We start from the raw sequence: 26,724 nt of genomic DNA, 5'->3' as shown, positions 1-26,724 counted from the left end.
ATAGCTGTTCTATTACATTTTTAAATTTATTTCCAAATCCCAATTTATCTATAATACTCTTTAGTGCCTGCCAGCTCACACAATCAAAAGCTTTAAAAATATCTAATGCCATAATACCTGCCTTAATATTTGCTTTTTTTATTACATTTATTACATTTAAAACTCTACCCACTAAATTATGCATATGTCTTCCTACCACAAACCCACATTGATCTGCTCCTATATATTCTGCCAAAAATTTATTTAGTCGTTTGGCCATAATAGATGTAAAAATTTTAGCATCCTGATTTATTAAAGAAATAGGTCTATAAGAATCGGGATTAGTCAAATCTTTATCTGGTTTTGGGATCAGAATTATCACTGAATGTTCCCATGATTCAGGTATCTTCTCTCCTGATAATATCCTATTATAAAGTTCCATTAATTTTGGAACTAAACAATCTTTGAAGACCTTATAATATTCTGGACCCAAACCATCTGCTCCTGGTGATTTACCCACTTTTAACTTATCAATAACCTCTTCAACTTCTCTTTGAGTTATTACTGACTCCATTAACTCCTTATATTCTGATTTTATTTCCTTCTTTATAAACCTTCCAATATACTCCTCCACCTTTTCTTGTTGAATTTCTTTACCCTTGTACAATTCCTGATAAAATTCCTGAAAATTTTTTATTTTAGCTTTCATTGCATGACAATAATTCCCTCGGCTATCTTTCAACGTTTCTATCCCATTCCTCCCTTTTTCTTTTTGTGTGAGCTTGGCAAGCAACCTCGAGTTCTTATCACTGTTTTCAAAATATTCCCTTTTCATATACATTAAATTCTTTTGAATCTCTTCTATATTTAAGTTTTCTAATTGTTTCTTCTTAGCTTGTATTTCCACTAATTTATATTTATCTTTACTTCGCCAATATCTTTCCTCCAAGTTTTTAATTTCTATCTCTAACTTTTCCTGTTCTGCACGTTGTTGTCTTTTTAAACTACATGTTTCTCTAATACAGATTCCTCTTGCTACAGCCTTCATGGTGTCCCAAATGACTGACCCAGCTGTTCCTCCTTTTTCATTAATTTCCCATGACTCCGACAGTTCCTTCCGAATTTTATCTACTATTTTATTGTATTTCAATATCTTTGTGTTCAACTTCCATCTATATGCCTCTTTATAATCTTTCTTAACTGTAAATTCTAAACTTAACAAGGCATGATCAGTTACTTTTATTACCCCCATTTCCATTTTACAAATCCTCGTTGCAAAGTCTTTTGAAACAAATATATGATCTATCCTGGAGTATGTATGATGAACTGGGGAAAAGTATGAAAATCCAGGCCTATTCCCGTTAAGTAAGCGCCACGAATCTAAATAATCATTTTCTTTTACTAACTTATTCAATATAGTCATATTGTTCCTCTTTTCAGCATTAGTGGGATTTGACCTGTCCCTTTTATTATCCATAACCATATTAAAATCCCCAGCTAATATAGCATACCCCTCCTTAAATTCTTCTATTTCTTTAAACAACTTTATAAAAAACTCTCTATGCCTCTCATTTGGGGCATAAACATTAATCAAAGTATAGACCTTTCCCTCAATTTTACCTTTTAACATAAGATATCTACCCTTATCATCCTTTTTTACCTCTTCTAATGTAAACCCACTTTTTTTTGAAATCAAAGTGGCCACTCCATTTTTTTTTGATGTCCCTAATGACTTTTCATAATAGGCTAACCACTTTAATTTTATCATATTCGAATTCTCGGAGCCTTGGTGTGTCTCTTGGATCATTATAATATCTGATCCCTCTTTATTAAGCATTTGTTCTATTCTCTTCCTTTTCACGACTGCCCCTAAACCTTTAACATTGAGTGTTGATACCTTTATCTTTTTATCCATAATCACCCTTTTGAAATCTCTTCCGATCCCTTGTGCTCAGCAATTCAAACTTGCTTACATAAAAACACAAACTCCATACATAAAACCCCCACCCTCCTACCCCAATCCCTCCTCCCTTACCTTCCCCCCCTCCCCACCCCCCCACTCTAATCCCCCCCATATCCCCGTGAGTCTAGTACTCCAGCCATCTACTTTAAAGGGGGAGGGGGGAGGCAGTGCTGTGCCTGGCCGGCAGGTTTCTATATTAACATTTTTATTTGCAATTATCTCCAAACATAATTAACAATTCTCTTACTCTCCAGATGTCCCAGCCTCATTCCCTCCCCCACCCACTCCAGCCCCATCTGCTTCCCCATCCAGACCCAGCCTCTTCAGCAAATCTTTACCTTGATCCAATGAGGTTACTCTGTGTTCCCTCCTCCCATATGTAAATCTTAAAAAAACCGGGTAACCCCATGCATAAGGAATTTTATTCTTCATTAATGTTTCCGTTATTGGTTTAAGACTACATCTCCAATTTAATGTGCGTTGAGAAAGATCATTGTAAATTTGCACTGGTTTGCCTTTACACTGTATCTGAACCTTAAATCTCAATTCTTTCATAATTTGCTCTTTTTTGTAATAGTTACCAAATTTCACCAATATGTCTCTAGTCCCTTTGTAGTTTTGCCCCCCCACACGGTGGACTCGGTCCAGATCCGATCCATCTATTGGTATGTCAGGCATCAGCTCCTTGAACCAGTTCACGATAATTTCTCTAAGATCTTCTCCTTGCGTCTCCTTCAGCTGCTTTATTCGAAGCGAAGATCTACGAGATTGATCTTCCAAGGCAATCAAACGCAATTCCCATTCTTTAAATTGTATATTAATTGATTTTTCGAAAGCCTCTTGTTTCTTCTGGTCCAGATCCGCTTTAGCCTCTATCTCTTTGATCTTATCCGAATTTTCCATCGCTTTATCCGCAATAGTACGCATTTGTTTTCTGAATTCACTCATATGCTGATCCATTTTTTTAAAAATAATAATGTTATTTTCTGCTATAATAGCCTTGATTTCCATTAAAGAGGGAGGGTTACTACCACTTTCTTTTCCCCCTTCAGCCATGTTTTTTTCTTTATTTGGTATTGTATCCAAAGAGACTGGGTCTATATCTTCCTCTTCCTGTTCAACTCCAGGGGCTGTACTTTCCAGGAAGGAGAGGTAAGCCAAATTATGATTTGAAGGTTTCTTTTTTTGTATATTAAGCTTTTCCCAACTTTTGATCTTTTTTTTAACGTTGGGCATGGGTCCCTTCTGGGTAGGGCATAAATCTTAGAGTCCAACTCTCTTCCTTAGCAACTTATGCTGGCTTCTCTATTATATAGCACTCACAGCTCCTTCTTCACGAGGAGGGGGGAAATATCCAGTTCACAACAGCATTCACTAGAGGGGATCAGATTTAATCATTCACAGTCTCTCAGCATCCCACATCTCCCTCACCGAATGCTAAATGCAGCTTTTTTCGCCCCTTCACCCCCCCTTCTCGCCACGCCAATAAATCCAATCAACCACTTCCACCTTAGAAAGCCAGCATTTCAATCGTTCCCATGTGAGATAAAGATGAAAGGTTATAACACAAATCAATGTCCAGCAAGCGTAAATTCCTTCTTTTTAAACTGCGTCAGAGTCAGCGTTTACTTTACTTTCACTTTTGATAGAGTTGCCGTTTAGACAGACATTGCATTAATCATAGCTCATCTCACCTCCCTTCTTCAAATCTCTCCACTTTCCCAGCTCCTGTTGGTTTTATAATCATTTTCTGTCAGTTGCTCAAAGATTTATGCCCATTAGAAGAGAGATAATTGCCTTTTCCGGCAAGCGCCGTTCAGAGCCTCAGAAGAAACCCGCCATCGCTCAGGCTGCCAAGCTCCGCCCCCTCCCTTTAAAATTTAAAGGGAATTTAAATTTCCCTTTAAATTTTAAAGGGAAAATTTAACGAGGTTAAAGAAGGAGGTACTAGAGAAATTGGAGAAATATAAAAGATTAAATTTATCTTGGTTTGGGAGAATAGCTTTGATAAAAATGAAGATATTAGCTAAAATTAATTTTGTATTTAGGATGCTACCTATAAAAATATCAGAAACCGAGATAAAAAGTTGGCAAAATATTATTAATAAATATTGTAATGGAGAAAAGAGAGCAAGAGTGAATAAAAATAATTGGTACCTAAGCCAAAAAAAGGGGGGAATGGGTCTCCCAAACATAAAATTATACTACGTAGCAAATAGATTAAGACATGTTGTAGAAGCAATTATGGGAGTAGGAGATTTATATTGGATGGAAGAAAAAATCATAAGTAAGGTAGAGATGAATCTGGAGAATGTTTTTTTTAAAGATGGAGGAAGAAAGTGGGTTGGAAGTATAGATAATCCACTCCTGAGGACTCAATGGGAAATTTGGAGTAAATTTAAAGGGAAGCTGCTTCCGAGCAACTCTCCCTTAGCACCGATAATAATGTTAAAGAATTTCCCAGAGGATCTAAAGGGCAGATTATGTAAAATATTAAAAGAGAAAAATAAAATAAAATTAAAGGATTGGGTAAGAGATATTAAAACAAGAGAGGATATGGAAAATTTGTTAAAGGAGAAGAAGCTATCTTGGCTAGAATATGGTCAATTAGAACAATGGAATAAAAAGTGGATTAAAGATAATAGAATGTGCAGAAAGATGACGAGGTTTGAAGAATTAGTAGTAAGTAAGGAGAAAGGAAAAGGAGGTAGTATAGTTTCAAAAGGATTAATGAGTGAAATATATAAAATATTGTTAGAGAAGGAGTTTAGAGAGAATACAGAGAAAATGATTTGGGAATCAGATTTGAAGATACAAATAGGGCGACAGAGCTGGGAGGGACTATGGAAACAAAGAGTGTTGAGAAGTTTATCAGTAAGAATAAAGGAGAATTATTTTAAAATTTTATGGAGGTGGTACCTAACCCCGGTTAGATTGAATAAGATAAGTGATCAACATTCAGCAAATTGTTGGAGAGGATGTGGGGAAAAAGGAACGTATTTACATATGTGGTGGCAATGCAAATATGTACAAAGATTATGGAAGATGGTGTTCTCAGAAATTGAAGAAATAGTGGGAATGAAAATAGAACAAACACCAAAAATAGCATTGCTGTCACTATTTGAAGATATAAAGTGTGGAAAAGGAACTATAGAGATGATATCGAGTTTGTTGGTTGCAGCACGATTGATGATAGCTAGGAACTGGAAGATCCAAGGGGAATATTCTATTGAGGAATGGTATAAAGTAGTATGGGACATAGCCATTAATGATAAACTGACATGCAATATTAAGTGGAGAAAAGGCGTAACTAAAATAAATGAGTTCGAAGGAATCTGGAAACAGTTCCTAGTGTTCGTGTTTACTAAGGGAAGTGGGAAACCACCAGCAGAAGAAATGATTAGATTTTGGACTCAAGAATGATCCCGAGGTGGGGGGTGCACTTTTATGTTAAGAATGAAGATGTTGTAGTGTGATAAGGCATATGTAATAGTTTTTGATATTTGTACTCAACAATTATTCAATATGTATGCAGCAGATATTTGATGTATTTTTTTTTCTTATTGTGTTTGTTTCAGTTATATTTTGGAAATGTTTATCTATGTTTATATAGTGTTGAAAATGAATAAAAATTATTATAAAAAAACAACAACATGTTAGTACTTACTTTTGAGTAGACACTGCGCCTCTCCTCTTAAGCTGAATATTGCCTTCGATAAGGCAGTGCACGTGGCTCCTTCGAGGAGACCAGCGCTAATAACACAAAAAAGGGACGGAAGAGAGGGTGGAAATGGGAGGGAAAAAGAAAAGAACAGAAAAAAAATGAGAGGGTGGGGTGGGGAAGAAAGACCCATCCGCCCCCTATGCACACAAGACACTCGCTCTCCCCTCCCTCAAACTCATGGGGCTACTCATGAGGAGGAAGAGCGGGACTCTTTTGTGCAGCAGGGAGGGAGGGAGCTCCCGTTCTGAGATGAGCTTGGCCAGCACCACACTCGGGACACTCGCTCTCCCCTCCCTCACACTCATGGAGCTACTCATGAGGAAGAAGAGCGGGAATCTTTTGTGCAGCAGGGAGGGAGCCTGCGTCCTGAGAACCACGCTGGGGTCTCTCCTTGCCTGCTGGCCTGCACACAGATGAGCCTCACGCTCCCCTCCCTCAGACTCAAAGGGCAAGTGGCCACTCACCCTCCTCGGAGAGGAGGCACATGTTGCTGGCAAAGGCGCTGGGCCCTGCCCGATTCAGATCCCACCTGCAGCCCGGTTGCTCTCCTGAGCCGACCCAAGAGGAAGAGGCGGGGGTGGGGACAGCCAGCAGCAGCCAAGTCGCCTAGGAGCAAGAGGAAAATGTGCGCTGCGCAGAGATCCAGGCTTCCTCTAGGTATTTGCTTTAGATAAGCAGTGGGAGGGGAAGGGAGGCAGAAGCAGGGTGCCCCAGCCTCTCCCGCACAGAGTTGAAGGAGGGAACCGCCATCCCATCATCTCCCCCACGCCGCTGCAGGCATTTTCTTCACCTCTCCCTCTAAAAAAGGGGCAGTTTCTCTCCTTCTCCCCCTCCTTCTCCCCCTCCCTCCTGGTAAGCTGTGAGGCGCATGCGCTGCCTTATCAGCTCCCATAGACTAACATTGGACGCAAATAAATAAATTAAAAATGAACGGAACAGAATTTCAAAAAAAGAAAGGCCATTCCATCAATGAGAAGGACTGGGGAACATGATCCCACCAATGGATTGGAGGGTAAGGGTCCCAATTCGGAGCTTTCCCTTTGTATCCCAACGTATATCACAAAGATATCAGGGTGGTGTATAGATAAAATCATACAAACAATATAAAACAATATACACTACTAAAAACAAATCAAACCATTAATAAGCTAAAACCACCAGTATAGAATTTAAAACAGTAAAAACAATTAAAACTATGTACAGGGTTGCTGAATTTAGCCATAAAAGCTTTGTTAAAAGCCATGTCTTAACTTGGCACCAAAATTAAACCAATGCTGGCACCAGTCAGGCCCCCAAGGGGAGAGCATTCCACAGCTGGGGTGGCAGCACAGAGAAAGCCCTGCTTAGTTTCAGGTACACAACTACCTTGGAGCTGGGTCACTGTCAGTGGTATAGTGGTGGATCTAAGTCCCAGATTTGTCTGTTCACTGGAACTGGATTTTGTGTGGAGCTCATCTGCTTTGTGTGATGAATTAACTCCTAATAGCCCTCTTGTCATGTCTGCCTTCCATTTTGAAAAGGACAAAACTACTTTTGGGGTAGTGCCTCCAACATCAGGCACTCCATAGGATTGTCTCCAACACTGGTGTCTTCAACATAAATTTAAGAGGGCGTCTTGGTGTGTACAGCTACACATGGGTAGGCTCCCCTTTCAAATATCCTGCTTAACAATTAGACATTAGGGTAGGGCCAGTGGAATGTGCAACATTGAGGATGGGAGGGGTAGTCTCACTCTCCCCTCTATGCATTTCATGTAAGCATGGAGGGGGCAGGTGAACACCCTTTATATTAAGCTGTTACTTCTAGGACTGCTAAAACTTGAATGTCTGAACTAGGTAATGGCAGATCCTTCATGCTTGATCTTGCCAAGTTTCTTGTCTTTCTATGGAGAAGCTCATTCTGTTCCTATTCTGGACAGTCCCTGTGCCCAAGGAATTAGTATGTATTTTTGTGCACACATTTCAAAAGCGCACAATTTTGTATGCATGCTCCCACTGAAAAAAAGTGTGTCTGTGCACATTTTAGAAATGTACACAGTTTGGGTGCATTTTTCAAATGTGAATGTGTTAATAAACACATTTGGCGGGTCTGTGTGTGTGTCATGGAATGCTTCGCAAGCATACCAATGTGTAGATTTCCATGTGCTAATTGCATTTAGTTGTGCGTTCAGTTTTTGGAGGTATGAATTTGGTAAATCCAGTGTGATGGAACACTTGATAGGTGCAAATATCTCACACATCCCTAGTTTGAACATCCATAATCTCAACCCACATGGTGGAACTTCACAAACTCATGTAAGCCTCCCTTTGCGAAGGTGGACTCAATGTTGGTTTCCCTGTTGGTTGTGATAGGAAACATGGGAACATTAGCCAACTTGATACACAGAGGGATAAACAAATGTTTTGATCCTAAAACATCTTAGGTTTTCTCTTAAGGTGCTGTGGTGTGCGTGTCTCTTCAGGAGGCACAAGATAAAGAATGATAAAGAAGGTGCCTCGCTTAGCGTTTGAATTGCTTAGCTTCATTTTCCTAATTTAACACATAGCAGCTGTTTGTCCGCCATTTAACCAGCATGGCAGACAAACAAACAAGTCGAATCATCATTTAGCTGACACCTGAGGCCTCCCCAAGTCTCCTTCTGTTTGCTATGCCAAAATAATGCTGAATGGCTCAGCTTCCTCGGTGTTCACCCCGCTCCCACGTGAATCGCACAGCAGACAAAACGAACAGAGAGGAAGACACACTTAACTGACACCAAAGAGCACCGGGTTTCATGTCGCTTGCTTCAATCTGCTTAAATTATCATATTCAATGAACAAAAAAACTACGGTTTATAAAACAACGTTAAGGCCGTACACTTTTCCACCAAGCACCAAAAAGCGGGGAAATTGGGAGTTAAGGCTCGCCAGCCTTAACGCCACATCCTCCCTAAGGAGGCAGAAAGTACCAGTGAAATTCTCATTCTGCCAAAGCAGATAAACCATGAGGACAGGATGGAGAATAGGATATGCAGAGGTGACTGTGGGGTTGTGGAAAACTGATGACGAACAACTTAGAGCCACCTACTTCTTTTTTTGTTTAGAGCAGCCCTTCCCGTAGGTTTTTTGTTCATTGAATTTAATTATGCGCTGTGTGAAGAAGTAGTTCCTTTTATTTGTCCTGGATCTCCCAACAATCAGTTTCATGGGATGACCCTGGGTTCTAGTATCTTGAGAGAGGGAGAAAAATGTCTCCCTGTCCACATTCTCCGTACCATGCATAATTTTGTATGCCTCTATTATGTCTCCCCTTAGTCTCCTTTTTTTCCAAGCTAAACAATCCCAGTTGATGTAACCTTCTCCCGTAGGGGAGATGCTCCAGCCCCTTAATCATTTTAGCCCTTTTCTGCATTTTTTCCAGCTCTATAATATCCCTTTTTTAGGTGTGGTGACCAGTACTGTACACAATATTGTAAGTGTCGTCGCACCATCAATTTGTATAAGGGCAGCATGATACTGGCCGTTTTATTCTCAATTCCTTTTCTTATGATGCCTAACATGGAGTTTGCCTTCTTTACAGCGGCCGTACACTGGGTGGACATTTTCATCGAGCTGTCCAGCACAATCCCAGATCTCTTTCTTGTTTGGTCAATGCCAGCTCAGATCCCATCAGGTTATACTTGAAGTTGTTGTTGTTATTTGTTCTGCATCAGGGCGTTCGAGTGATGGGTAAAGGCATCTGAATTTCTGCTTCATGCTCTTGGTCAAGACGCAGGAGCTGTGGAACAGGTGGAAACTTCAATGCTGGCAAAAGTAGCAACTGAGCCATAGAGAGAAAGGCTACTTTCCTCCTAGAGAGCAGAGCAAAGGAGAATTCTGGGATATCCCTGTTAGACAAAGGTTCTTTGCCCAGGGGACGAGATCCAATTAGCCCCAAAGCACGACTCTACTTTCACAACGACAGAGGGTTCAAAAAGCGCTTAACTGATTTAAGTCAAGATCTGAGCTCTAAAAAAAGGCGAGTGGTCAGACCAAGAAAATGAAAGTTAAGTACCCTTATATAGTTAGTGTCTGGGCTTTGCCCAGTGACAGTGTTAGCCAATCAGAACATAAGGTTTAGCATAACACTTATCTTGCTCTGTATTCCTTTCGTCTTACAACACTGCTGCCCCTTACGCCTGGAACGCTCTTCCAGAACATTTGAGAACTACAAGTTCAACCGCAGCTTTTAAAGCTCAACTAAAAACTTTTCTTTTTCCTAAAGCTTTTAAAACTTGATGTTGTGCAGACTTCTACTGTTACTTTCTACTGTTAGTTTTACCCTACCCTGTGCCTGCTTACCCTACCCTGTACCTGTTTGCATTCTCTTCCCCTCCTTATTGTTTTACTATGATTTTATTAGATTGTAAGCCTATGCGGCAGGGTCTTGCTATTTACTGTTTTACTCTGTACAGCACCATGTACATTGATGGTGCTATATAAATAAATAATAATAATAATAATAATAATAATAATAATAATAATAATAACCAACACTGTTCCTTTGTTCCACATCAACAATGATCTTCCAGGCCGGAGCTAGGAGTAACTGCTTTTGTTAGATAAAGGGCGGAGGGGGAACAAGCTGACACCTATGGATAGACGTGACTTCTCGCTTGCTGTGAAATGGCTGCAATTCTACATCCTTTCTAAAACGGCTTCACTTTGGCTAACATAGCTCTCTTTTTTCTAACATCACTGCTTGGCTTCCATGAGCACGTGGTCCTTCCTGGAGAAAACCTGAACAACACAATCCAGAAGTTGCCATTCATAATATTGATGATGCATCCCAAGGAGCAGAAAGGGACATCCCAATGGGACAGTTGCTCCGCCTCCATCCCAGGCCATTGTTCCATCAAGAGCGAAAGTTCTATGGCAGTTGGAAGCATATAGTCTCTGGGAAGCCAAGTGACTGTTGTGGTATTCTTGTGGCAAGGGAAGACAGTGAAAAAGCAGGAGAGTAAGGAGCATAAACAGAGCATTGGGAAGCTAGAAGATTTTGTGTTTTAGACTGCAGTGAAGCCAAAATCACCCCATGGAGGAAAAGGATGTTGAAAGGGGTCCTGAAAATCACCCCATGGAGGACAAGGCTCATGAAAAGGTGACATAGCAGATTTGGAAATATGAATGCTTTTATCTATCTTGTAATGCAATTTTGGATCATCTTTCTCATTTACTGGATTTATAACAGGAAGCAGAAATCCATCTACTAAGGTCACTCTCAATTTAATGAAGTCCATACTTTTTACAACACAATTTAAATTCATGTATCAAAGAAGTATTTGATACATGATACATATTTATTTTGTTGCTTATTGTTGCTTAGGGCTTAATGTAGCGCTTTTTTTAAAAAAAAAGTCCTAATTCTTTATGGATTTTTTTTTTTAAAAAGGAAGAGTTGCTTTGCATTTTTGGCAATATGTAGGGTGACCATATGAAAAGGAGGACAGGGCTCCTGTATCTTTAATAGTTGTATTGAAAAGGGAATTTCAGCAGGTGTCATTTGCCTCTTCCGCTGAGCTCTCCGCCACCGCTGCCTCCTCCTCCGTCTCTTCTGTGGGCAAGACCTACACAAGGAGTTTCGGGGCACCCTGTAGGCGCACACAAGCGCCTTCACGACTCTGTGTAGATCCGCTCCAGCTCTCAGTTTTGACAGAACTGCGGAGCTCCTTGCCCCATGCCCGGTTCCCGGCTCCTCACGTTTACTCTTGAGGAGCCGGGACAAACTGGGACAGCTGCCTGCATGTCCTGCGATCTCGGGATAATCCCGGGACTGTGGGAAAAACTGGGACAAAAGTGTAGGGCAATATCCCAGAGAAATGCAGGGATCTTCCCTGCCTGCTCCCGGGATTCCCTGTGCATCATGTGGATGCACAGGGATGATCCCAGGGTGATCCCAGGGATATCCCAGCATCTAGACATGCCCCTAATTTATCTTGACTACAAATAGGGTGGAGAATTTGGAGAGGCTACTTGCACACAGCTCTTAATGTGAAGTACTTTGGGGACCCTAAAGTATAAATGCCTAGTATTCATCTTCAGATGTCTGATGCTGGTCTTTCCTCCCTCTGCAGATCCTCACCATGATCTGTCCTCTCAGTTTCTGCAAAAACATTCACTACATCATCTCCTGCCTTAACTTCCTGCTGCTTGTCATGATCACACTATCTCCCTACTGGATGGTGCATCCCTCAGGGGAGTCTGAATTTGTAATGGGATTATGGTGCTACTGCAATGAGTTAAAATGCACCATCATTCCAATAAGTTCAGGTAAGGAATAGTACCAAGAACCTCATTGCTGCTGTTTGGTCTAATTGAAGAGCTCCATTTCCATTTTGCACCCTGTGTGATCACTGCATCTAGCTAGATTGAAATTAGGGTTGTATGGATTGTGCAAAATCCGTTCCCTCTACGTTTTGCAAATTGTCAGGTGCCTTTCAGGTCATCCTCTGCCCATTAATGCAATTAGATTTTTTTTTTTAAGTTTCCCAATTTGTGCATATGCAAATTTGCAATTGGGTGCAATTTCACCCAAAATGCACAAGTTTCCCCAAAATGTGTATTCCCATGCTTTAACATATGGGGAAAATGCACAGTTTGGGATATAATATATCATATATTTCTATGATGAAATGTGCGCAAAATCCCTGAAGGTTAAGAAAACACCTACAAATCTACAGATTCCACCTGGCAGTGAAAAGGGTGTTCTGTTGCATAATCCATGGGCTGTATTCATAAAAAAATCTCAACTCATTTGGTACGTTGTGGATTTCTCTGTCATTCCTAATTGAAATGGCACGTCAGTGCCTGTGAGCCCAGTTATCTCAAGATAGCTCCAGCTTTCAAGGCCAAAGTAGGACTCTGCTAACTTCACAACAACCCTGTGAGGTAGGCTAGGTTGAGAGGTAGTGATTGGCCCAAGCTTCATGATTGAACAGAGATTTGAAAACCGGTCGTAGTCTTAAACCCTAACTACCACACTCTTCTGGTTCTCAATAGCCTGACTCCAGATAAGGTAGATAAGGTATGTAATTATTATTTGTTTTATACTTTGAATGGTTTTAATTTCCGTTAACTGCCCAGAGAGCTCTGGCTATTGGGCGGTATAGAAATGTAATAAATCAAACAATCAATCAAATATTTTCTTCTCAAAATTCCTCTAGAATATCTCGATATTGTCCGGACCCTTATGATATTAGCTGTAATCTGTTGCTTAATTGCATTGGTCTCATCGCGGAGTGATAAAAAAGAGCGAAGCCTGTTTTCTTTTTTGGCTAACTTCATTGCAGGTACTGTGACAGATCATGGGGAAAACAGCAGGTCGGGGTGGGGGGTGGGGGGGAGAAAGACACCTGAATAGAGAGGGGGAAATGTGGCAGATGCAGTTCCACAGACTTAAAGTTTGGCTGTAGTTGCAGTTGGGAGTAAGGATGAGTGGGATAAGGCAAAGGCCACCAGGATAAGTGGTTTAGAAGAGGGGCTGGAAGGACCAGAGAGAGGTGACACAACAGAGGTGTTCAGAGAAGTTCTGTTAGGGTATTTTTATTAATTGAAACAGAGTGACACAGTGGATTCACCCTTTAAACCTACGTGCTGGAACAAACTTCTTACGCTAGGTTTAAGGATGAGTAGCTTTACTTTTCATATTAGCAGCATATGAACAGCTTGTATTCCTTTCATACATACAGTTCTAAGTTACATTCTTTTCCTCTGCAAAGAGTCCTTTTTCCTTCTTCCCTTTGTAAAAGTCTTTTTTTTTTTGAATACCTTCAGGCTGAACTTGCTTGAGGTTTTCACTTTCGCTGCCACAGACAGATAACAGTTTCCCAAACAAACTCCCACAGCAACATATACATTCCACCTCCTATTCACTTCTGCCCACACCTCTGTTTGAGACACTCCCCTATTTAAATAGTTAACAGGCTGACATGGATTGATTCCGCGTTTCTTGTGCCTTAATTTTAAACACCTGCTTTTAGATGGTTACAATCTTTTGCCTCTTTCATTCTCCTTCAGTGAATTTATTCTTTGTAAAATTACACATTTTAATACATACAATACAAATACTAACAAGTTCCACATATGGTGTGTGTGTGGGGGGGCAGGAGTGGAGAATGAGTGGAGTCATTGAAAGGAGCAGGGAGGGGATGAAGCTGGAGTGGAGGTCAAGGGCAGGGGCCAAATGAGAAACGAGAGCTGATAAGGAACGCGTAAACAGCTCAATGGAAACGTCAACCCAGTGTGCGGCTGCTGTGAAAAAGGCGAATTCCGTGTTAGGTATGATATGCAAGACATCATGGTGACCCTCTCAGGCTGCCTGGCCCAGCCAGAGTCTTGCCCAGGGAGACGTGACTCCTCAACCAGAACCCTAACCTGAGCATAAACCCAAATCCTAATGGACCACTAAGTCTTCTCTCCAGCCGTGAAAAGTCAGTAGGCTAGCCATTTTAGCGGCCCTCTCAGTCTGTCTGGCCTGGCTAGAATCTTGCTCATCTCCTTTTCTTGCCTGGGGAGCCATAACTCAACCTTAACCCGAACCTGAAGATTAACCCGAACCCTAACGCACCACTGAGACATGACTCCAACCGCTGAAAGCCAGCATTCAAGCTGTCCAGGTAGCCCACTCAGTCTGTCTGGCCCTATGATGCTTTTCCACAGCCCCGTTTCTTCCTGGTGAGCTGTCCATCCTCAACCCTAACCCTAACCTGAAGATTAACCCGTACTAGAATGTAAAGGTCAATGCAAGCTGTCCCGGTGGCCTGTTCAATCCTGCTTGTTGGTTTCCCATGTGCTATTGGTTGACCACTGTGTAAACAGAATGCTGGACTAGATGGACCCTTCGTTTGATCCAGCAGGGTTCTTCTTATATTCTTATATTATTAAGCCTAATAATCTCTTCCTTACCTGCAGGATTCTGCATTTTGTCCTCGGTATTGATTGCGGACAAGTATTTTAAAGGTCTTGTAGAGGACATAGAACTGATGCGATATTGGGATTTTGGCTTCGCTTGCTTCGTCTGCGTCATGTGCTTCCTCTTAGGTAAATGCACCCTGCGGGGCCTTGGGAATGAGGAGTGTGTATAATTGACCAGTTAGGCTAGCAGTCTGAAGGGGAACTATTTTTGATTTAAAGATGGAATACATGGATGAATGGTCAAGGGAGCCAGTCCAGAAAAGATGCCAGAATGAAATTTGGCTAAGCCCCAAAGGTTGGTGCTTGGTGCACGCAAAGTTAAATTGCAAAAGGAACAAACAACCACAATAACACAGCACTTTATTTTTAAAGTATTTATTGTGGCTTTAAAGAATAGCCGTACTTGCAAAATCCAAATGTAGCAGTGTTAACAGCATGAAATAAACAGGCATTCGTGGGGTGGATGAAGTGAGGGAATTTGTACTGTTTAGTAGGGGTGTGCTCCGCTCTGTTACGGATCCCCGGATCCGAAGCGGAGCGGGCCGATCCGGACCTCCAAAGCCTGGTTCCGGAGTGAATCAGGGGAGGTCCGGATCCGCTCGAAGCGGTTCAGAATGGTACAAAGCGATTCGGACCGTTCCAAAGCTTTGGAGCCAGGGAAGTGGGGAGGAGAGCTTACCTGGCTGCCCCGTCCGCCGCCGCCACGGTTCGTGTCGCGGCAGTGGAGCCAGGTATGGGGGGGAGGGGGGCTTTCCTGGCTCCAAAATGTGAACTGTTTGTCAACTTCCAATTTAAAAGCAACATCGTTTCTGTTCTATTCACAGGCATTTTTGCAAATGATCCCTGTGAACGTTCCTGTTTACTTTACATAGCTCTGAAACTACACAATGAATCCTGTACAGAAAGCATGCAGGATTAGTCAAGTCCCTCTATTTGTTTTCTAGGTACACTCAACCTGTTCTGCTTCAGCTATTGTATCCTAGCAAAGAAAAGGTTGCACAGAATAACGCCAGTACAGGAGTCTGTGCCACCAGAAAATCCTGTGGAGCTTCCCATTTAGTTCATGGGCCGTTTCCTGTACTTCATCTTAGGTAAGGACACTCCTCTCTTCCCCCCCCCTTTTTATATTCGCAATGCATATCTGGCCACCCTAGCAAAGTAGGACAAGAGGCCCGGTGCTTTTAATAGGGGTACAGAAGAGAGAATGTCAGGAGCTGCAGGTTTGTTCAAGCCCCACATGGCAACATGGCAAGATTCCCTCTATGTGACATAAATGTAACAGGAATCTGTGTTTCGTGGCATCAGGACATCTAGGGCCATGGCTAAATGAGGGGGCTGTAGGGTGACAATCTCGCGCTTTTATGATCACAAGATCATTGCCCTGGTCTACACGCAGTGTGTGACATCGCGACCTCCATTTTGAATTCATTTTTTAAAGGGAAAGGAGCCCACATGCACTCCACTGAAATCATACGTTTTTTTTTTTAAAGGCCCCCTGTCGTGCTCCCTCCACCCCACCCAAATGGGAGCTCTGTGCCCCGTGCCCAGCTCCCGGCTCCTCACGGTTACTCATGAGGAGCTGGGACAACACGCGACTCCTGGCCACACATTCATCCCGAGACTACGGAAAAAGCAGGGGGAAAGGGCCTGCCATCAACCCTCCCTGCTCCCATGATCATCCCTGGACGATCCCTGGGATATCGGCTGGTCTAGCTATGCCCCAGGATTGCATAACCAAAGGAAAGGTATGTGTGAGAAGGCATTATGGGGGCCTTGCCATTCATTGATTCAGTAAGAGCTTGGACAGTGGCTGCAGTCTGGGAAATGCACAGCCATCGAGAAAGTAAAACATCAGCGGATCAAATCAATTGCAATAGGCGTTGTGATACTGTAAACTGTCCAAGCTCTTACTGAAGAGTGCTACCATGTCTCCCCTCAATCTTCTCTTCTCCAGGCTAAACATGCCCAGTTCTTCCAGTCTCTCCTCATAGGGCTTTGTTTCCAGACCCCTGATCATCCTGGTTGCCCTCCTCTGAACACGCTCCAGCTTGTCTGTGTCCTTCTTGAATTGTGGAGCCCAGAACTGGACGCAATACTCGAGATGAAGCTTAACCAGGGCCGAATAGAGAGGAACCAGTACCTCACGCGATTTGGAAGCTATACTTCTATTAATGCAGCCCAAAATAGCATTGGCCTTTTTTGCAGCCATGTCGCGCTGTTGGCTCATATTCAGCTTGTGATCTATAACAATTCCAAGATCCTTCTCACTTGTAGTATTGCTGAGCGAAGTATCCCCCATCTTGTAACGGTGCACTGGGGGCATAGCTAAATGGGGCGATATCCCGGAGATCACCCCGGGATCATCCCTGTGCGTTCACATGACGCACAGGGGATCCCGGGAGCAGGGAGGGATGACCCCTCCCTTGGCCCGAGATATTGCCCTACCGTTTCAGCCTGCTTTTTCCGTGGTCTTGGGATGATCCTGAGACCGTGGAATGTGTGACAGAGCGATGTGGGTTGTCCCGGCTCCTTGCAAGTAACCACAAGGAGCCGGGCAAGGGGCACAGAGCTCCTTAGGAACTCTGTGCCCATTGGGGGTGGGGTGCGGTGAGTGGGGAATTTTTTAAAAAACACACCCACACACCCACATTGGAGAACTTGTGTGCTCCTTCTCCTTTAAAATCAAAAACAAAATGGCGGGCACAACGTCCTCTTCCTCCTAGGATGTTGCGCGCCATGTGTAGACAGAGGGGGGAGATCTCGCGATAACCATGTCATGAAATCATACCCCCTCCTTCACGCTACACCCGGTAGGTCTAGCCATGGCCTGGGAGGAGGAGGAGGGGGGAAGCAATGTGGGGGGGATGCAGGAACGGGGGAGGGGCACTAGGGGCAGCAGCGGCTACATGAGCCTTCAAAACCGGCATTTGCACTCCTTTCCGTGGGTATTACTCTGGAGGAGCACAATTGCGGGATGTCAGATAATGAGGTGCCAATGCGACCTTGTAGGCAGTCTCCCATCCAAGTACTAAACAGGCCTGACCCTGCTTAGCTTCCGAGATCAGACAAGATCGGGCGTGTTCAAGGTAGTATGGCATTGGCAACCTTGTATAGACATGGCCCAGGTGATCTTAGCTGCAATCATCAGAGTAGCTGAGGAAGGGGAGGATTTTTCCAGCAACAATATCATGTAGTGAACTATTCATGTTGTAATGCAAATTATTATTGGCTGGCTTGGTCTTGATTGGGTAAGTAAGATCCACCAATCCACCAAACACAGACAGGACAGATTTAGCAAAATCCATAAATTCCGAGTTGAGAGTTAGTAGACCTTCCTGATTCCAGACCACTCCTGCTATACAGGGATGTACGGTCTCTCTCTATAAACATTTTCTCCACTTTTCCCCCAGGCGCATACAGCCTGCTGCGGCACATGGGCTGGGTTGCAGAAGAGGAAAATGTTTGCCCGGAAGGTAGCCCAGAAGAAAAAACAGAGCCAGGGCAAGCACCTCCCAAGGAGTTTATGGACCATGGGCACAGTCCTGCCCACTCTCTTCTCGGAGCCAAAAATCAAGTCCTGCAGCCAGATTGGAGGAACAGCGGGCATCTTAAGGGGGTGATACCACTTCACCAGGAAACACTAGAATGTGAGGGCGGATCCACACTTAACGTTTGGGACGCCCTGACTGCGATTTGGGGCGTCCCGAAATCGATGCTGAGAAACCTACCTTTTGCGTTTCAAAAAGAGGCGGCAGAGGAGGAGGAGGAGGAGGCGGCCCTCGCGGGGTCATAGAGCTCGGCTGAAGCCGGCGGGGGCTTCTTCCGCGATGCTCTCTGACCCGGGTGGGCCCCGGGTGACTCTTTTGCTGGCAGAAGGAGGCCGGCGGGTACGGGGGCGGCAGCTGATTGCCCGGCGAAGGTGCCGGGCGCAGCAACTCTGAATCTCGTCCCCGCGAGGGCCGCCTCCTCCTCCTCCTCTGCCACCTCTTTTTGAAACGCAAAAGGTAGGTTTCTCAGCATCGATTTCGGGGCGCCCCAAATCGCAGTCAGGGCGTCCCAAACGTTAAGTGTGGATCCGCCCCGAAAGGACCTTTGTGAGATGCCGACTTTGCACATCGGGCAAGTCCCTTTTGAACTGTCGTCCTCCGAGACCTGCCCTGCTTGAACGATTGAGTCATATGACCCATTAACAGGATGCTTCATTTCCAGCAAGATGGTACAGCTCCTACTTTCTGCCTCAAATGGAATAGCCCTCTTCGTCACTGGGACTGGGACTCCTTCTGCACGTTTTGTTAAGATTGCAACATTAAAAATCATTTCTTGTTGTTTCTCAGTCAGATGTGAGGCTAGCGAGGCGTATTCACTATTTCACAGCCATTTTGGTCTCCATGTTAATTAGCATGAGTCAACACCCACGCTAACCTCTCTGAAATGTCACTTCCGATCCACTTTGCAATGCTTTCTGGTTCATTTGCCTTGCAGTCCAGGCTCCCTTCCCAAGAAACATAACCCTCACCTTGCAGAAAGAGGAACACGGGTACCAGGCGGTGAAGATCAGGAGAGGGCCTGAGTGGTAGGGAACAAGATCGCAGAAAGGTTTGCAGAAGCGTGGAAATTCACCTAGCCGGCTACTTGCCCATCTCTGCTTCTGGCTTTTACATGTTTGAGCCTCGTGTGGCGCAGAGCGGTAAAGCAGCAGTTTCTGCAGCTGAAACTCTCCCCACGGCCTGAGTTCGATCCCAGCGGAAGCTGGTTTCAGGCAGCCGGCTCGGGTCGATTCAGCCTTCCATCCTCCCGAGGTCGGTAAAATAAGTACCCAGCTAGCTGGGGGAAAGGTAATAATGGCCGGGGAAGGCAACGGCAAACCACCCCGCTATGAGGCCTGCCAAGAAAACGTCAGCGAAAGCTGGCGTCCCTCCAAGAGTCAATAATAACTCAGTGCTTGCACGAGAGGTTCCTTTCCTTTCCTTTCCTTTCCTTTCCTTTCAGAGGGGAAAGGCACTCTGCACATTCTCAAAGGCACTCTGTCCTTAGGTGAATATATATAAGAAAGACATTCTGCATGCTCTCAGAGGTACTTTGCTCAAGTCTCTTTTTTGAAAAACAAAACAGCCTCTTTCTCCAGAAATGGGTGCAGCTGGTGTTCTGGCTTAAGGTCAACAAAAGGACCCCCCTGGGGACCACAGCTGCTACTTTCTATCCAGAAGCAAAGCCCAGTCCCGAGGAATTCTTAGACCTTAGCTAGACTTAAGGTTTATCCCAGGATCGCCCCGGGGTCATCCCTGCCTGCTTCCGGGATCCCCTGTGTGTCATTTACATGAACAGGGATGACCCCAGGACGATCCTGGGATAAACCTTAGGTCTAGCTAAGGCCTGTGTCACCACACCTAGTCTTTCAGGAAAAGGGCTCCCTTATTTAGAATAGGTTGCATACCTTTTTAAAGATCAGCCTTCCTTTTTATCCTATCATTGGCACCTCTGGGTTCCAATTCCTTCCCACATCCAGCCCTTCGTTGATCTCTGATACTGATTAAGACTTCCATGGCTCCCTGGATTCTTCTGGAAAGGACAGATGGATGACAACGCCATCATATCTCCCTTTCAACTTCCTTCCAGCAAATACTATTGACATATTGTTGATGCCTAAAACCTTGCTCAAAGTTGTTCTCCAACTAGGATTATCACATTTTCTACCCCTCAGGGCTCCTGAGCTGTTACCACACTTTCACCCAGTGCAGAAATTTAACAGCTAAGAACATAAGAAGGTCCCTGCTGGATCAGACCAAAGGTCCACCTAGTCCAGCACTCCATTCACGCAGTGGCCAACCAGCCATCAGCCAGGGATGAACAAGCAGGACATGATGCAACAGCACCCTCCCGCCCATGTTCCCCAGCAACTGGTGCACACAGGCTTATTGCCTCGAATACTGGAGATAGCACATAACCATCAGGGCTAGTAGCCATTGATAGCCTTTGCCTCCAGGAATTTATCTAACCCCCTTCTGAAGCCATCCAGATTGGTGGCCATCACTACATCTTGTGGTAGTGAGTTCCATAATTACAGCAGCCACGGTAGTGGCTACTGTGTTAAGGCCCGTCAGTAATCTGAAGATTCCACCATGTTATTTGCTATTGCTAGGGGGGTGGTAAACCTAGCAGTCTAAAATGAAAATATTTCAGGAATCTTTCTGAAACGCGGTACTGCCAGAAAGAAATGCTGGCTTTACATTCCCTGCGCGTTTCAGGGAGATTCCTGAAATATTGAGGTGTGGGTAGGAGTTTAAAGGAGAAAAAGGGAGAGAAAGTCTGTCCGTCACAATCTGCTTTGTTTCTTCCGGGGGTGGCGACTTTTTTTTTTGCGCAGTTGTAGCCTAAAAGGGGAAACCTCCCGGAGGAATCCATAATCAGGATTAAATTCCCCTATCCATCTGATTGATGGAATGGCCTTTCTTTTTTTAAAAAGACCATTGCATCAATTTTTAATTAATTTTTAAAAATCCCATGTTTCTCAATGGGGAATCTGATAAGCTCACGCATGCGCGTGAGCTTCAGAATCCCCAGAGGGAAACGGAGAAGCAGGGAGAGCGCAGCCGGGGCCAGGTAAGTGGGGTGAGGGGAGCTTGCCTGGAGCCGCTGCTGCATTCGTGCAGCGGTGGGCCCAGGCGTAGCGGGGGGGGAATCGGGGGGGAAGTCGCCCCCCCACCCCCCGGTTTCACCTTGTCCGTCGGCTGCAGGCCCGGGTTTCAAGTGAGCGCCCGGCTCCACCCGAAAGCAAGCCGGGCGCTCAGTTGAAACCCGGGATTGCAGCCGACTTGGGCGGAGGGGGGGGAGGAGAGGAGAGGGGGCCCGCGTCGCTGGGGTGGGTGGGCAGGGGGAGCTTCCCTATCCTCGCCGCCGCTCGAACTGCGGCGGCGGCGAGTCCAGGGAAGCGCTGGTGTGTGTGTGTGTGTGTGTGTGTGTGTGTTATTCCCTGGTCTCCGCTTCTGCCAACCGCGGCAGTGGCAGGAGGCTAGGGAATCAATCACACACACACACACACACACACACACAACTGACTTGGGCAGAGGGGGGGAAGGAGAGGAGAGGGGGTGCTTACCTTCTTCCTCGTCACAGGGTTGGTGGGAAATGCACTTTTCAGCGTGACAGGAAGTGTCGCAATAGCCCTTTGCGACACTTCCTGTTATGGGACGCCATTTCCCACCAAGTCTGCAACGAAGAAGCAGATAAGCACCTCCTCTCCTTCCCCTCCGGGTCGAATTCCCCTCGGTGCAGGTGGGGGTTGCAGGTAAGCACCTCCTCTCCTCTCCTTCCCCCCCCCCGGGAGATCTCTCTGGCCACAAAGAGTTCTTGGAGTAAAAATATCTGGTAAAGAAATTGATTGCGAATCTATAATTAAGAAGGACGCTGCATAAGGCATGTTTAGACGGGAAAGTCCTACAACTCCCAGCATGCCAGAGCTATTGTGGCTGGCTAGGGCATGCTGGGACTTGTAGGACTTCAACCCCCCCCCCCCCGTCTAAACATGCATAGGATTGTGCCTTAAAGTAGGGTAACCATATGAAAAGGAGGACAGGGCTCCTGTATCTTTAACAGTAATGTAGAAAGGGGAATTTCAGCGGGTGTCAGTTAAAGCTGCAGAAGCCCTGCCCTCTTTTGTATCTGGCCACTCTACTATAGCTAGTTTAGCTTTGGCTGTTGTGATGAAGGGAGAATTTCACCCTCTTCGGTTGACACCTGCTGAAATTCCCTTTTCTACTCTGTTTTTATTTTCATTTTACCTTGTACACTGCTCTGAAATTTTTCAATGGGGAGCGGTATATAAATTCCATAAACAAAAAACCTACGGTTTACAAAACAACATTAAAGGCTCTACAGTTTTCAACCAAACTCCAAAAAGCAGGGAAATTGAGAGTTAAGGCTCACAGGCCTATAACGCCACATCCTCCCTAAGGAGGCAGAAAGTGCCAGTGAAATTCTCATTCTCCCAAAGCAGATATAAACCACGAGGACAGGATGGAGAATAGGATATGCAGAGGTGACAGTGGGGTCACCTCTGGTGGGGTCCCCAACCTGGTGCCCTCCAAAGGTGTTGGACTACAACTCCCATCATTGCAAGTCAGTATGTCCCATGGACAGGAATGCTGCGACTTGTACTCTCAAACATGTGGAGAGGTGACTGTGGGATTCTGGAAAACTGATCGGGGAATGTTGTTCTAGAGCAAGGGCAGGCAAATGTAGCTCTCTAGATGTTTTGGCATTCAACTCATAAAAGTCTCTGTCAGCATGGACAGTGATCAAGAATGCTGTGAATGCTGTTTAAAACCTATTGTTGCCAGTGCCAGCCAGTCTGTCCCTAAATCAGACTTCTCCAACCTGGAGCCCTCCCAATTGCCAGTTAAACATGTTAGTACTTACTTTTGAGTAGACACTGCGCCTCTCCTCTTAAGCTGAATATTGCCTTCGATAAGGCAGTGCACGTGGCTCCTTCGAGGAGACCAGCGCTAATAACACAAAAAAGGGACGGAAGAGAGGGAGGAAATGGGAGGGAAAAAGAAAAGAACAGAAAAAAATGAGAGGGTGGGGTGGGGAAGAAAGACCCATCCGCCCCCTATGCACACGAGACACTCGCTCTCCCCTCCCTCAAACTCATGGGGCTACTCATGAGGAGGAAGAGCGGGACTCTTTTGTGCAGCAGGGAGGGAGGGAGCTCCCGTTCTGAGATGAGCTTGGCCAGCACCACACTCGGGACACTCGCTCTCCCCTCCCTCACACTCATGGAGCTACTCATGAGGAAGAAGAGCGGGAATCTTTTGTGCAGCAGGGAGGGAGCCTGCGTCCTGAGAACCACGCTGGGGTCTCTCCTTGCCTGCTGGCCTGCACACAGATGAGCCTCACGCTCCCCTCCCTCAGACTCAAAGGGCAAGGGGCCACTCACCCTCCTCGGAGAGGAGGCACATGTTGCTGGCAAAGGCGCTGGGCCCTGCCCGATTCAGATCCCACCTGCAGCCCGGTTGCTCTCCTGAGCCAGCCCAAGAGGAAGAGGCGGGGGTGGGGACAGCCAGCAGCAGCCAAGTCGCCTAGGAGCAAGAGGAAAATGTGCGCTGCGCAGAGATCCAGGCTTCCTCTAGGTATTTGCTTTAGATAAGCAGTGGAAGGGGAAGGGAGACAGAAGCAGGGTGCCCCAGCCTCTCCCGCACAGAGTTGAAGGGGGGAACCGCCATCCCATCATCTCCCCCATGCCGCTGCAGGCATTTTCTTCACCTCTCCCTCTAAAAAAGGGGCAGTTTCTCTCCTTCTCCCCCTCCTTCTCCCCCTCCCTCCTGGTAAGCTGTGAGGCGCATGCGCTGCCTTATCAGCTCCCATAGACTAACATTGGACGCAAATAAATAAATTAAAAATGAACGGAACAGAATTTCAAAAAAAGAAAGGCCATTCCATCAATGAGAAGGACTGGGGAACATGATCCCACCAATGGATTGGAGGGTAAGGGTCCCAATTCGGAGCTTTCCCTGCGCAAAAAAAAAGTCGCCACCCCCAGTTTTCAGTTTCACTTTTGAGTCAGAGAGGATTTTTTTACTTTCGTCCTTTCAACTGCCACCACCCCCTCAATATTTCACCAAACTTCTTGAAATTGCCAGGGTATGTAAAACCAGCATTTCTTTCTGGCAGGTCGTATTTTCAGAAAGATTGGTGAAACATTTTCCATTTTATGAACGTCAGAATGACCCACCCCCAATTTCGGCCTTAACATGGTGGAATGCTCTTTTTACTGATCGTCTATAACACAGGGAACACGGCTGTGTTCCCTGTAATGATGAAAATGCATTTCAAGGGGAGGTGGATGTCAGCCTCCAGTAAGTCAGAGAGATGACAGATACACATCGCTGCGAAGGGTGTTTTGCTTCCTTGTGATATTAAGGCCAATCAAGGGGGAATATGGTGTTTTCAGATTTTTCAGCATAGTCATGATAATGATTCACATTGTTTGGCTGCTGGAGATAATAACAACATTTAAGAAGGATTTCAAATCTAAGAAGTTCATTTATTTTTTATTTTTTGCCTTAACACAGTGGTTGGGTTGACACAACATGACAAACCCTACTCAAGGTTGAGTATGGGTTGAGTGTGGGTTCTTCTTCAACCATAGTTTATTGTTAAAATGTTGGCTGGCATATTATGTAAGCTCAGCCATGTGCTTTGTTAACTATGAACAACCCACAGTTCACAACCCAAAAAACAAATCATAGGGTCTCTGTGGGTTGTTTCTGGTTAACAAATCATGGCTTATTATTAGCCTGGTTGGGTTCACACAACATAACAACCCATGCTTCAATGACAACCCCCACTGAGCCCATACTTAACCTTGATTATGGATTTTGGTGTTGTGTGAATCCAGTAAGTGAGTTCATTTAGACTAATGAGAAAACAACATGGCTTCTGTGTGTCATAATACTAGAACTAAGGATCATTCAATGAAGCTGAATGCTGGGACATTCAGGCAGACAAACAGTAGAATGTATTGACATAATTAAACTGTGAAACTCAGTTCAATAAGATGCAGTGATGACTACCAACCTGGATGGCTCTAAAGGGGAATTAGATAATGGCTGGGCATTAGATAATTAGCTCCAGCATCAGAGGCAATATCTCTCTGAATACCAGTAGCTGGGTAATATGAATTAATGGTACTTTTCAGTGGTGCAACCATGGATGGACTTTGGGGCCTCCAATGACTAGCCAGAAAGTGGCAAGTGCAGAAGCAAACTCCATTTTATTCCTGTAGTCATTATGGTGGCTCGGAGGGAAGCTCGGAGGATGGCAACAAGGGAGAGGGCCTTCTCAGTGGTTGCCCCCCGACTGTGGAACGAGCTTCCCGATAAGGCTCACCTGGCGCCAACGTTGTTATCTTTTCGGTGCCAGGTCAAGACCTTTCTCTTCTCCCAGGCATTTTAACAGCATTTAATAACATTAAGTTTGTTTTAATGGACCCCAGAATTGTTGTTTTAAATGAATACTGTTGTTGTTTTTATACTGTTTTTATGTTTTTTAATTTTTTTGTATACTTTTAATGTCTACTATTTTTAATTGTTGTAAACTGCCCAGAGAGCTTCGGCTGAGGGGGCGGTATATAAATGTAATAATAAAAATAAATGGTGGAATGAGTTTAAAACGCAAAATTGCATATGCTCAGTGTGTGTGTGTGTCCTCAGACATGTGTTTTAAATCAGGGTTGGCAAACAGTTTTGTTGTAGTTCTAACATATCAGGAATGTAAAAGCAGTATGCAATAGCACTTCGCGCGGGGGGGGGGGAATGTTAGTTATATGCTTTACAACTGAAGTACTTGTGGCCACCTATAGCTGCTTCCACTATAAGATAATTAAACCCCAAATCTTAAATTACCTAATTGCACTACTGATGTGTCTTGTTAGTGGTCTTCCCATTGGGAAATTTGGTTAGCTACTGTGGTATCAGACTGCTCGACTCAACAAGCATTTGGTCTGATCCAGCAGAACTCATCTTATGTTCTCTGATATATGGAATGCTGGAGAAATTCAAGACAGACTAAAATGAATTTGGATTTCTAAGAATTTGACTTCCAGGATCTGCTGTGATTTGGTCTCTCTAGGCCATGTGGAGTCCACAGATTTCTGTATTTTATCTTTTTTCCCCTTTTTCTTTCCCAAAATGTACACACATTCATTCACAGGAAAATACACAAGTTTCTGCTGAGACATATGCCATGCTGGAAAATATATGGGAAAAAGTTGAATGGAACGGGGGACAATATGTTAACTGTTATATGCTACCATAACATTGGCAAACTTTCTTTTGGAATTGTTTGCATCTTTTTCCGCATAACTGAAAAAAAATATGAATCCGTCAGTGAATGGATGCCAGAACGAATGACATTGCACATTCCATGAAACAGACATGGTATGGATTCCACTAAATCAGGACATACACACACACACACGCACACACACACCGCAGTACAGCTGGTATTCATAATGCTTCAGAAACAAGACTGGTCATTTAGATCTGCAACATCAAAGACTAACTTTGGATGATGAGGATTTCAGACACCTCCCTAGCAGAATACAATAAGAGTTCTTTGAAAACCACATA

This window comes from Elgaria multicarinata, chromosome 15, assembly GCF_023053635.1.
Source record: "Elgaria multicarinata webbii isolate HBS135686 ecotype San Diego chromosome 15, rElgMul1.1.pri, whole genome shotgun sequence".
In the NCBI taxonomy this organism is placed as follows: domain Eukaryota; kingdom Metazoa; phylum Chordata; class Lepidosauria; order Squamata; family Anguidae; genus Elgaria; species Elgaria multicarinata.
The sequence above is the reverse complement of the archived record's forward strand: the minus strand, read 5'-3'. Positions refer to the sequence as shown.